At 38.3% G+C, this 12,304-nt stretch overlaps 1 pseudogene; it reads left to right on the forward strand.

Annotated features, from left to right (window-relative positions):
- LOC102855605 overlaps positions 1-10,907 on the forward strand; it is a 14,727-nt pseudogene extending 3,820 nt beyond the window's left edge.
- Positions 10,908-12,304: the final 1,397 nt, after the last annotated feature.

Raw genomic sequence — 12,304 nt, forward strand, 5'->3', positions numbered from 1 at the left:
CCAGTCCATCTCATCTCTCCAATGCCTAGTATGCCAATATTTATGCATTCCATTTCTTTCTTAACAATTTCTAATTTTCCTACATTCATGGTTCTCACAAATCTGAACTTGTCAATAATTTCACCTTGCTTAGATCCATAATCAACATCCTTAGCACCAGCAGTTAAGAAACCAAAACAGGGAGATCAAAAGTGTTTGCAGCCTAGCTGACCAACTGACCAAAAAGTAAATTACAGAATTCAAAGACATCTTTACACAATTTGACAAGAATGGAGAAAGAACTACAACAACAAAGGGATCTCTTGTGCAGAATCCCACAAAAGCAAAATTCTAGGGCGTGATTAATGAAGTAGGTTGCTGATGTTAGTGGAACAACAGACTTCCTGGAAATTCTGACAATAATGGCAAGAAAAATGAAAGAGATAGTGAAGAAGAAATTAGAGATGCATTGCATGTTTTTTAAAAGGATGGCAATGGCTGTATTAATGTAGCAGAACTTCAACAAGGTGACACAAAATTAGCAAATGAAGAGGTTGATGAAATGAGAGAAGTAGGCATTGATGGTGATGGCCAAGTAAACTATGAAGAGTTTGTACAAATAATGACAGCAAAGGGAAGACATTGTTTTCAGTGTGTTAAACATACAAAATTATTTATTTGCCTTTTCTTTGTTTTTAACTTCTCTGTAAAAGGTTTCCCCCTATTGTCAAAAGAATATGCATGTAGAGTAAGTAGGACCTCATTCCTCCATGCTTTCTTTCCTATCTTATCGTCATTGTCCTGAAATCTTCTTTTAGAAAATTGATTGAGCAAAAAGGCTTACAATGGAATATTATGAAAAACTATACTCAAATAAATATGAAAACCTAGAGGAAATGGACAAATACTTAGAAAATCACAACCTACCTAAGCTGACATAAATAAAAATTGAACACCTCAACAGACCCATCACAAAAGAAGAAATTGAAAAGGTAATAAAGAACTTTTAGCAAAAAAAAGCCCACGGCTAGATGGTTTTACAAGTGAATTTTATCAAACGGTCAGAGAAGGACTGTCATCAATTCTATGTAAACTATTTCAGAAAACAGAAAAAGGTGGAATTCTCCCAGACTCATTCTATGAAGCAAACATATCCTTGATACCAAAACCAGGTAAAGATACCACCAAAATAGAAGACTATAGGCAAGTATCTCTCATGAACATAGATAGAAAAATCCTGAATATAATCCTGGCCAATAGAATCCAATAATACATTAAAAAAATAATTCACCATGATCAAGTGGGATTCATAACAGGTAAGCAAGGATAGTTCAACATAAGAAAACAATCAATGTAATTCATCACATTAACAAAGCAAAGAATAAGAACCACATGATCCTATCAATTGATGCAGAAAAGGCGTTTGACATAAGCCAACACCCTTTCCTGATTAAAACACTCAACAAAATAGGATAAGAAGGGAAATTCTTCAACATAGTAAAAAGTATATAATGGAGAGAGATTAAAGGCATTCTCCCTTGAGAACAGAAACTAAGCAAGGATGCTCACTATCACCTCTCCTGTTTAATATTGTATTGAAAGTCTTAGCAATAGCAATAAGACAAGAGAAGGAAATAAGAGGTATCCAAACTGACAAAAAGGAGGTAAAATAATCGCTATATGCAAATAATATGATAGTATACGTAGAAAAACCTAAAGACTCAGCAAGAAAACTGCTAGGCATAGTTGACCAATTTAGCAAAGTGGCAGAATACAGTATCAACATATAAAAATCAATTGGATTGCTCTACAGTGACAAAAAGAATACAGAACTGGAGCTAAGAAAAACAATACCCTTCACAATAGCTAATCACAAGATTAAGTACTTGGGAATAAATGTAACCAGAAGTACAAAGGATCTATTCAAAGAAAATTACAAAACATTACTACAAGAAACAAAAAGAAACCTGGAGAAATGGAAGACTATACCTTGCTCATGGATAGGAAGACTCAATATTGTGAAAATGACAATACTACCAAAAGCAGTTTACACGTTCAATGCAATCCCAATACAAATACCAATTCCATTCTTCAACAAGATGGGAAAGGCAATCTCCAATTTCATTTGGAATGGAAAGAGGCCCTGAATAAGCAAAGCACTCCTTAAAAAGATCAACAAGGTAAGAGGCATCTCACACTCTGATTTCAAATCCTACTACACTACTGAGTTGGTCAAGACAGCATGATACTGGTACAATGACAGACACATGCAATAGAATTGAGAACCCAGAAATCAGCCCATCTACCTATGGAAAACTGATTTTTGACAAGGAGATGAAATCAGTTGAGAAATGACAGCCTTTTTAACAAATGGTGTTGGCAAAACTGGAAAACTCAAGACCCACAGCTCACTCCATACAAAAAACCCAACTTAAAGTGTATCAAGAACATAGAACTGAAACCAAGGACCAGAAACTTCATTGGAGAAAAGCATGGAAGAACCCTAGAAGCCTTAACCCACAAGATAAACAGTCTTCCAAGCATCCTGAGAAACCTGCAACTAGAAGAGGATAAAATAGATGAATGGGACCTTCTAAAAATCAAATCCCTAGGGACATCCAAAAACTTCTCCAATAGGGCAAAAAGGAAAGCCACAGACTAGGAAAAAATATTTGGTAATGCCATGTCAAATAAGGGGCTTACATCTAGAAGTTATAAAATACTAGAGCACCATAAGATAAAGGTAAACAATCCAGTTGAAAAATGGGCACAGGATATGAACAGACACTTCACCAAAGAATACATTCAGATAGTGAACAAACACATGAAGAAATGTTCAAAATCCCTAGCTCTAAGAGAGATGCAAATCAAAACAACTAGGAGATATCATCTCACCCCAGTAAGAATAGCAAAATTTAACAGAACAGCAACCAACAAATGCTGGCAAGGTAGCAGAGAAACTGGAAACCTTATTCACTGTTGGTGGGAATGTAAAATGGTACAACCACTATGGAATGCAGTATGGCACGTTCTCAAAAAGTTGCAAATAGAAATACCATTTGACGCAGCAACTCCACCACTTGGAATATACCCGAAAGAAACCATAACTGCCACCCAAGCAGATATATTCTCACCCATGTTTATTGCGGCTTTGTTCACAATAGCAAGAGTTGGAAACAACCCATGTGCCCATCAACAAACGAATGAATAGAGAAGCTGTGTGGTATATTCACACAATGGAATACTATGCTGCATTGAAAAACAAGGAACCCATGAATTATTGTACAAAATGGGTGACCCTGAAGGATATTATGCTGAGTGAAATATCTCAGTCACCAAAAGACAAATATGGCATAATACCTCTCTTATAGAAAGGACTGGCTTGAGGGCTGAGAGGAAACACAGAAAAGAAGGGTTAAATAATCTACACAGTTTTGAAACAGACGAGGGAGAGAAGTATATAAAAGGAATATATTATTAGGTATTTTTGGCATGACAAGAGTCCAGAATAAGAGCTTCATAGTAATGTGGTCTTGGGTGTGGGTAGGGGACTGTATAACATTGAAAGAACTTTTTTCCCAAAGAAAAAAGCCATCTGGGGGGAGGGGGGGGGGGGGGGTAGGAAAATGTGCAACAATGAATGATTGGAAACCCAAGTTCTATATAAACTTGTATTAGAATCTCAATAAAAAAAGACAATTGATGAAGTAACATTTCATGTGACTTACATTAGATATATCTAAGCTCTTCTGCACATCTTAACTTAGAGTTGGTCAAATAAAGGAACACCTGGATTATGCCTTTTTTAAAAAGTCAAAAAGTCATTTTCTTTAGGAATTATCAGCCATGTTGTTGTTGGAAGTGTGGAATTACAACACTGTGTGGACTATGGTTGGCATGGTCAGCAAAATGTACTTAAAGATGCAGAATTGCGAGATGAATGTATTATTCAGGCTTTTGTACACTCTTTTTTGTACAGCTCGTCCTTTACCAGAAACATTTTCCTTTTATTACTTTCTTTTAAAACTTTAGTCACTTAAAAGAAAATTATGCTTATGACACAATTTGCCTCAAATTCATTCCAAGTTGTATATTTGTTTTCCATTTGAAAAAATTAAAAAATGAAAAATGCATTGAATTAGAAAAATCTGCTGTTAAGGACATCTATAAGGAATTACAGATGTAATTCAAGCCATGATCTTTTCAATTAGTTGTTATGCATCTGAAAGTTGGACAGTGAATAAGGATGACAGAAAAATACTCGATGCCTTTGACCTTTGGTATTGGAGAAAAAGAACAACAACAAAAATATCTGTCCTGAAGAAGGTGCAACCCAGTTGCTTCTTGGATGCAAGGATAGTTAAAGTTAAGTCTCACAAACTTTGACTATATTGTTAGGAGGGACTGGTCCTTGGAGAGGTGCTACATGCTTGGAATGGTAGAAGATCAATAAAAGAGAGGAAGACCTCAACAAAAGGGATTGACACACTGACCATAACAATGGGCTCAAGTATATCAGAGATGAGGATGGCACAGGATAGGACGAGGTTCAGATGCATTGTTTGTAGTGTCGATATGAACCAAAGGTACCTCACAACAACTTGATTTAGAGTCTTGACTTATCTTTAATTTGGTTTTCTAGTTCCATTTTACTTCTTTTTAAATTCTTTCATTTCTAATAAAACAAAGCCCTTTCTATATATGTTCACTCATTCTTTCACTTTCAGACTAATCCAGCCCTATTCTAATATCCTCACTCTTTATATAGACTGGTCTCCATTCTCAGACCTCTACTTAAATTTTAGCCTGTCTGTCATTTCTTCCTACATCCTTGATCTCCCTAGCCCATGTTCACACTCTGCTTTTTCCAAGCCTTTCCCTACAACTTCCATTAGCAGTTTCTACTAATGGAATAGATTCTTCAGTTTCTATTTTAATATCTCATCCTCTAGAACCTCAATCTCATATCCTAGGGCAACCAGAGCCCACCTAACTGCACTCCCCTGTTATGTCATCTCCACCACCACCTTACCCAGCTAACAAGACTAACTGCAAAAGATATCATTGATTTCAATATAAGATTAGGGGTTTTGCACTGAATGTTTATCCTTCCCTTCATAGGGCAGTATTTCATCTTAAACAATTGAATTTTTAGAGCTACAGTGGCCTAGCATGCAGGGAGTTTCACTACTAACATAAAGGCCATGTTGCTCTGGTTGTTTGAACCCACTAGTGACTCCTCAGGACAAAGATAGATAGTCTTCTTCTAAGAGATTTACAGCCTGAAAACTCCTGCTGATGGGTCAGCTATGAGTTGGTTCTAACTTGGTGGCAATGAGTTTGAGTTTTTAGTTAATCAGAGTTTAGGTTGCCGATTCTAAGTCCAAATAAGGGGGGAGGGGAGTTTAGTGAGTCATTATTGTTATTATGTGCCTTCAAGTAGGAACTGACTTAATTGCAGACCTTCCAGTGAGTTTTCAGAGGAGATTATCCATCTTTCAATGCCACTACTAATCACTAGGCTACCAAAGCTACCCTAAGTCACTAGGAAGATGACTAAAGTCTTAAAACTGATCAGCAGAAGGCTGCTTGGTTTACAAATGGCAATTCCAGGATTGTTGTTATGTACCATCAAGTTGAGTATGACCCATAGCAACACTATGAACAACAGATCTGAACCCTGCTCTATTCTGAGCCATCCTCATACTTCCTGACACACTAGAGCCCATCACAGTAGTCACTGTGTCAATCCACTTGGTTGAAGGTCTTCCTCTCCTTTGCCAACCCTGTGCCCTTCTGAGTATCATTTCCCTTTCCAAGGAATAGCCTCTCCTAACAATGGAGGCTCCTGTGTCAAACAGTTGGATTCTGGAAGGTAGGTTGTTTTGATTTAATTGAAAATCCGATATAAACTGTTTGGATGTTTTTTATTTTGTTAATAATCAACTGTAAGCTGATTGGTTGTCTGGGTTTAGTTAGCTATCAGCTGTGGACTGGAAGCTCTTGTTAATTGTGTTTGGGGAGAAATTGTTCTAAATGGTACAGCACTTGTCTGTCACTTTGCTGTTCTGAGATAACTTGGGGTTGTTGTGATACTGAAAGCTATACCACTGGTGTGTCAAATGTCAAAATGGTTACCCATAGTGGACAGGATTTGGTGGAGCTCTGATAGATTTGGAAGCAGGATTGGCATCCACTTCTAACAGGCCTGTGAAAACCTTATGAACACTAGAGAAACTACAATAGTTATAGGACAGGGTTCAGATCTTTTGTTCATAGGGTCACTGTGAGTCTTACTCAACATGATAGCACTTAACAACAACAGCAGCAACAACATGTCTGAGGCATGTGAAGTGAAGCTTTATCATCTTTGCCTCCAAAAAACACTCAGGTTGCACTTTCTCCAAGACATATTTGTTTGTTCTTTTGGCAGTCCATGGGATGTTCAGTACTCTTCTCCAACATCACAGCTCAAAGGCATCAATTCTTCCGTCATCCTTTATTCATTGCCCAGCTCTTAGATGAATAGCAAGTAATTGGCGAGACCATGCCGTGAATCAGACACACTTTAGTCCTCAAACTGACATCATTACTCCTCAATAATTTGGAGAGATCCCTAACTGCAGACTTTGCCAGTGCAGTATGTCTCCTGATTTCCTGACTGCAAGTACCAAGAGTATTGATTGTGGATCCAAGTAAGATGAAGTTGTCGACAGTTCCACTCTTTTCTCCATCTATCATAATGTTGCTTATTAGTCCAGTGGTAAGAATTTTTGTTTTCTTAACACTGAGATGCAATCCATTTTGAAGATTATATTCTTTGACCTTCTACAAAAATACTTCAAGTCCAGGGGGCTCTAGTGGCCTAGGGGCAGGAAGCTGCACTGCAATCCCAGAGGTGTGCAGTTTGAATCCACCAGATGCTCTGCTGGAGAAGGAGGGGCAATCTCTTCCTGTACCTGTCAGATCTGATTTGACGGTACACGCACACAAAATAATAAAAAAAAAAAATTTAAAAAAATACTTCAAGTCCTCCTTACTCTCAGCAAGTAAGGTTGTGTCATCTGTTTATATAATGTAGGTTATTGATGAATCATCCTCTGGCCTTGATACCTCATTCTTCTTTAAAAAGCACAGCTTCTTGAATAATTTTCTCAGCATACAAATTGACTAGGTATGGTAAGACTACATCTCTGACACAACCCTGCCTTGAAGGCAATGGCAAATAATAAGGCCCCAAAAATTGATGGGATACCAATTGACTTGTTTCAATTAACAGATGCAGCCCTGGATGTGCTCACCAATCTATGCCAGGAAATTTGGAGGACAGTTACCTGGCCAACACATTAGAAGACATATTTGTTTCCATTCCCAAGAAAGTGGATACAACAGAATGTGGAAACGATCAAACAATATCATTACTATCACACATAAACAAAATACTGCTAAAAATAATTTTAAAATGGCTGGAACAGTACATAGATAGAAACTTCCAGAAGTTCAAGCAGGATTTAGAAGAGGCTGTGGCCCCAGGGATATATGCTAATGTCAGATGGATCCTGGCTGAAAGTAAAGAGTAGCAGAGGAATGTCTATTTATGCTATATTGGCTATACAAAGGCATTTGATTGTGTGGATCATAACAAGTGATGACTAACATTGAGAAGAATGGGAATCCCAGAGCATGAACTTGTACTCATGCAAAGATTTCAGAGTACAAAGGCCAATAATAAATGTGGAAAGCTGCTGCATTAAGACAAGCAGAAAGACAGACCCAGATTGAGGAAGATAAGAACTAGTCAGCTCAGTGGGCCAAATTGCATGTCATCCTCTTCTTTCACTGATACCTAAATCATTAAGACTCTTAGGTTCAGGTGAGCCAGAAGGCTGTTACAGTCAGCTGAATTATGAACCAGTAAACTCATAGTTCTCTAAATGGGCTACACACCCCTCACGCACAACCTGGTCCATAAGAAGTCAAGGACCCACTCAGCCACTGGAAACAACAAAGTTTACTATGAGTGGGCTGCCAGTGCTGCATATGTCTAAAGACCTTTCTGTTGTCTTCCCTCAAATATCTTCCAAAAGGGATTATTTTAAATAAATCTAAGAGTGTTCAAAGAAAAAAAGATGGAAAGGGCTTGGAAAAGAGCACCCATGGAGAAGCTGGGATTCTTAGTCTAAGAGAAAGGTTAGAAACTATTTTACCATGGCTTACAAGGTTTAAAATTATATTTATGGATCATATTGTATGTCCCAAAAAAGATTTGTCAACCTGGCTAGGCCATAATCCCCAGTATTGTGTGACTATTCTCCATTTTGCTATGTGTTTAAATCCTAATATCTGCCTGTGGTTCATGACATATGTTTAGGTTAAGTTGATGAAGATATGTCCTTCTAGATATGTCAAAGAAGTTATGTTTGTTATTGATACAAGATTAGTGTGGGATGCATCATGTGTACTTAAATCCTGTTTTTATTCTAGTCACAACCCTAATCAGATGTAAAGGAAGTTTTCCTGGAGTGTGGCCTCCATCACCTTTTATCTTACTCCAAACCAAATTGACACATTGATGATGCTCCATTTGGTTTCTGAGGCTTCAACACTTAACAGGAACAGACTGCCTCATCTTTCTCCCATGGAACAGTTGGTAGAGTCAAACTGCTGACCTTCCATTTAGCAGCTCAGTGTACTACCCACTATACCACGAGGACTCATTTTACCTTTTCTACTATAAGAGATAAAAGGAGAAAAATAGATCAGAGAAGGAGGGATGTCAGTACCAAAAAAAAAGAAATAAATAAAATAAAGAGACAGGAACAGAGCATGTTGTTTGGACCTGCATTCCTGTGCTGAGAACCTCTAAACTCAGAGATAGACTGATACCAAGACACATAGAGTTCTCCACGGGATGCTAGGCTCAGAGATGTTGGAAGAAACCAAGGGCCTGACAGAGAAAGCTAAATTTGAACTTGTTACTTCCTAAATTGTGAGAGAATAAATTTGTTTGTTAAAGCCACCCACCTGTGGTATTTCTCTTACTGCAGCACGACATAACTAAGACACCAGCTGTTCACTGTCTCCAGTGAGGGCTGAACAAAAGGAAATGAGCTTCAGCTTCCACATGAGTGATTTAAGCTAGAAAATAATCCCTGCCCATGAGGACTATCAGACCTTGGGATAAGTTATCAAGGGAGGTGGAGGCACTCCTCCTCTGGAGTTCTTCAAAAATCTCTGAGTTCCACTTTGCTGGGCTGGTCAGGTGCCGTCCTGTCAGCAGGCAGAGGTGAAGAGAAGGCCAAATATGTCGCAAATGTCTCCCCAGTCATATGAGTCTATGATTTTGTTTTACAGACAGCCAGAGCTTTTGTCCTCCTCACAGTATGTCCAGCAGCCTAATAGTTTTTCGGACGCTGGAATCTGCAGAATTGAGTCAGAAGAGAAGTGAAAGAGAAGGCATGCAAGGAATGAGAGAAAAAGAAGAAAAACGGACTGATTTTTTTCCCCCTCACAGGAGGAAGAGAGAAAAAGGCAAATAACTGAACTTAGACCCTTAGTAACTGCCAGTTTCTAAAGTAAGAATCTCTCACTTTTTCATATGAAAATTAGCTTCCACATAAATACACTAATTGGCCATTCTTTTTCTTTCTTTTCGGGTTTCCTGGCATCCCTTTGAATCTTTTGAGCATTCCCCTTACACCCACAATATTAGCCTGTGTCAGTTTCCTGAACAGTAAAAGCAAAGGCAGATTCATTCCTGTTATTATAGTCAACACCTTCAAATCCAAATCTTTGGTATAACATTACTTATCTATTAAATTCAAGCCCTTGGCATCTAACTCCTATACGGTTTTCTTATTTTTTTAATTCCTTAAGATCTTTGGATGTCTTGGCAGCCTTCAGCTTTCCTTATTAAGTCTAATTCTAAAGGCTGACTCCCAAGTTCACAGATGCTTCTAAATCAAATGGGCATGCAGGACAGCCACAACACCTAGGCCTAAATGTCCCAGAAAGGCTCTCTCCTTCTAATGAGAAGGTTACTCCATGCACTCATCAATGGTGGCTGGCCTTATAGTGCCAGGAAAGTGTCATTGTCACAGGTTTCTGCTCTCTTATCAGTTTCATTTACTACAAGATAGATCCTAAGTGTGACAGAAGAGGAGACCTCTGTCTTTGAGTCTCAGCCAGTGTCCACCCCAACTTAGTGTTGCAACCTTAGGACCACCTTCTTAGGTGACTGCCTAAGTACATAATAACAAGTATATGACTTTTTCTGTTGTTTCACCGTGTGTATCCCTGATGCCTAGAACAGTGCCTGACACAGAGAAGGGAGGGAAACTCCAACTAAACTAATTCTTATCAAGTCAGCTGTGGCTCATGACAATCTATGTGTGTCAGAGCTTTTTCACTGGCTGGCTTTTTGGAAGTAAATCACCAGGGAGTTCTTTTCAAGGTTCCTCTGGGTAGATTTGAACTTCTAATCTTTCAGTTAACTAACAAGCATGTTAATTGCTTTTGTACCACCCAGGGGCTCCTGGCACATAGTAGGAGAAAGCACAATAAGTATGCACTAACTGAACAAACAAATACCAGAGCAGGAAAGGGTCTTGGAAGACATTCATTCCCACCTCTCATTCCAGAAAGGGAGGTCTAATGCCAGGCTGTTCCCAGACTCTTTCCAGCTCTTGAAGACCTGTTGGCATGGTCTTATTTCCACATCTCTGAAAATAAACACTTAATTTGATCAATTAGTCCATAGTAAATTTAATGAGTACTAATAAGTTAATATGTTCTTTCTTTCTCTCCCCCCACCCCTATTCTAGTAACTTTTCTGCATTTTTATCACAGTCTGGGTTAATGCCTTATTCCAGATGAAGAGCTTCACAGTAGGAATTGAGGTCACAGAGAGTGTGGGAGGGCTGGGATAAGCCTGTTCAGGGCCTGAACCTGACCTTGCCCAGACTCTGCACCAGCCCTCCCTCTGCTAGGCAATGGGCATTCATTCCCAGATACAGAGAAGAAAGAAGCCTCCTCCACCACTTGCCTGAATTCTTGAGTGAATGCCAAGAAACAGCCAGCTAGAGCAAAAACTGGCAGAAATTAGTGTTTTACACATCTACCAAGGACAGATTCTGCCTGCTACCCCAGGAAGTTGTGCTCACATAACCTTGCCTAAATAGAATGAGTACAAACCATGCCCTCCCAGTAAGATAGGAAGCAAGATAATGATATTCAAGCACTTCAAGGTTCCGTAACATCATCACAACATTGTCCTGACACTCACTACCAGCAAGTCATACCCCAGGACGGGCTATCCAAGTTTGTGCATGAAGTGAGAGATACAGGGTAAAATTGGAAATGTTAGCTTTCAAGCCTGACTGTGTGTTCCATACCACCTACGAGGCTTTTTAAAATATCCATTACATTCACCAAGATGGTTATTATCAGAAAAGAAAATAACAATAGTGTAAAAAACCTTCATTCTCTGCTGGATAGAATGTAAATTGTGCAACTGCTGTGGAAAATAGTTTTAAGATGCTTCAAAATATTAATTATAGACAATGGTGCTTATTCTTACTGCTTCTATTCAATTAGTGGTAGTCGCACTTACTAGTGTGATAAGACAAGAAAAAGAAATTAAAATATCAACTTTGAAGAGAATAATAATATTCATGAAGTGTCTCTTCAAAAAATGGCATTGGAAAATTAGATTAATACATAATACAGAATCCATGCCTCATACAATACATAAAAACAAATTCAAAGTAGGTTAAACCTAAACCTGCAAACAAAAATTATAAAATGCTTAGAAGAAAAAGAGGAGCAACACTTTCAGGCCTATCTTTTGACAGTAGATAACCTAATATGTTAATAAAACCACAAATAGCAAGAGACAAAGAGACTTGATAAAAATGAAAATCTTTTATTCATAAAAAGATTTTACAAAAAAAAAAAAGCACTACCAATAGAATGACACACCAGTGCTATACTACTTAAAGAATGACCACTGTGATAGACTGGATATGAAGAATTCAGGAGTCAAGGTTCATAGGTTGAATGCTTGGAAAGGTGAAAGGTAAGGGAAGGAGGAAGATCTGCAACCCAAAGAACTGACCCAGTCACTGCTCAAGAATGTCAGAGTTGATGAGCACAGCATAGGATAGGACAGGTTTAGATCTGATGTTCCTAGATAAGTTGTATTCAACTTGACAATGCCTAACATTAAATATTAGCTATATAGAGAAAAATGACTCTGATGGTTATGAGCATGATGCCTGACCTGCTTACCTTAAAGAGTAAATGTAATCGCTTACGTGAAAGTGCT

This window comes from Elephantulus edwardii, unplaced genomic scaffold (genome assembly GCF_000299155.1).
Source record: "Elephantulus edwardii isolate Elephantulus edwardi_28Jun2011 unplaced genomic scaffold, EleEdw1.0 scaffold00054, whole genome shotgun sequence".
NCBI lineage: Eukaryota > Metazoa > Chordata > Mammalia > Macroscelidea > Macroscelididae > Elephantulus > Elephantulus edwardii.